Source organism: Galeopterus variegatus, unplaced genomic scaffold (assembly GCF_000696425.1).
Source record: "Galeopterus variegatus unplaced genomic scaffold, G_variegatus-3.0.2 Scaffold3485, whole genome shotgun sequence".
NCBI lineage: Eukaryota > Metazoa > Chordata > Mammalia > Dermoptera > Cynocephalidae > Galeopterus > Galeopterus variegatus.
Window position 1 is genome coordinate 21,696 of NW_007729596.1, and position 1,689 is coordinate 23,384.

At 50.0% G+C, this 1,689-nt stretch overlaps 1 pseudogene; it reads left to right on the forward strand.

Moving 5' to 3' along the window:
• The window catches only part of LOC103600854, a 2,051-nt pseudogene extending 1,448 nt beyond the window's left edge, over positions 1–603 (forward strand).
• The last annotated feature ends 1,086 nt before the right edge of the window (positions 604–1,689 follow it).

Genomic DNA, 1,689 nt, shown 5'->3' on the forward strand with positions numbered 1-1,689 from the left:
TGCTGGGGACGTGCTTGTGTTAACCAAGCCCTTAGGAACCCAGGTTGTGGTCAGTGTCCACCGATGATGGATCATCCTGGATGAAATGGAATAGGTGGAGACGGTGGTCTCCAGGGAAGAGGTGGAGCTGGCCTCTCGGAGGTCCCTAAGCAGAGCTGCTGCTGGATGAATGCACGCATCGAATGCCCATGCGGCCGTAGATGTCACAGGCTTTGGCATTCTAGGAAACTCTCAGAACCTGGCGAAACAACAAAGAAATGAGGTGTTCCTTGTCATTCATGACCTGCTGATCCTTGCCAGGATGGCTGCCATCGGAAGGCCAGGATGCTTTGGACTTCTTGAAGGAAACTCAGCCAAAACTTCTGGGAATTACTGACTCATCTGCCAAGAGACCAGGTGGCTCGTGTTTGCTCTGAAATTGAATCTTCCGAGTATGGAGAGGGTCACCCAGCACGGGCTGTGGGCATTGTGGAAAGGAAGCCGGACAGCCCAGATCCTTGACAATCCTCGAATCACACAGGTCCTACCACTGGGGCCACCGCTACGGCTCTTTCTTCTGATAGTCCAGCACCTCCTGTCAGCCTAGCTCGTGAGATGGAATAGCCGAGGTTGTTTGGACCTGAGAGCCTTTGCACACGACTGTGAACGATTCTCAAGAGCTGACTTCAAGAAATTTCCAGAGAAGGCCGCATGCATGGTGCTTCCAGCTGCCCTTTCTAGGTGGATTGAATCAGCCCATCAAATGCTGCCTCCGCACATTCCAAGGCCAGAAGTAACATCTGGATTTTGGGGGGTGTTTGCTCATCTCTTGGGCAGGAGTGGAAAACCCTGTTTCCTCCATCCAAAGCAAGGTGAGGCTGTTCCAGTATGAGGGATTTTTCTTTGCACTGGATGATTCCTTTCTGCCCAGGGAATGAGATTATTTGTTAAAACTACACACACACACAAAATGGCAAAATGAAAAAAACTTAGACCAGAAGCAACTGAGTTTGGACCAATACGGTTGATAAATCTAAATTGTCAAGAAAGATCTTAGGTTGCAATGTCAAATCCTTTATTAGGTTTTTCTGAAGTACTGGCTCTTTCCTGCTATGAACAAGAATTGAGCAGTTTGTCCAATGACTGGGAAAGGAGCACCTGCCACGGTCCGACGCGATCTCTGCTAGCGATGTCTCTCCCTCTAAACCCCTTCAAGTTCTGCAAGAGGCAGAGCAGGCCCCAGAGCCCAGGTCCTGGTGGTCATTAAGATGTTCAATCTCGTGCTGAATATTCCTGGTGACTTAATCAATAAAGACTGATTTCTAGCTAAATAAATAAAAGGGACTTTGTTGGAAAATAAATGAATAAATAAAAAATGAAAGCTCTGCAGGCCGTAACATCATAGGGTATAGGAAGACGGTGCAGGCTTTATCTATTAGTCGGCCGATGTCTCTGCGGGGCTTTTATGCAAATGGCTTCTGGCCCCGCCACTTCTGCCTCTGTTGCTGCCTTTGCTCAGGTGCTTCCAGAGCTGGGCTTGGTGGGGACTGTCAGTCCGTGGCACAATCCAGTGAGCGCTGCAGCCTCGGGGCGCCCAGTGAGGAGCATGGTGGCCAGCAGGGGCCCTGGGAGCCATCTCAAGGTGGCTCTATGTGGAAGGGACTGTTACCGCATAAATACAGACTGCCAAACCCAAACCCAAGTGTCCCC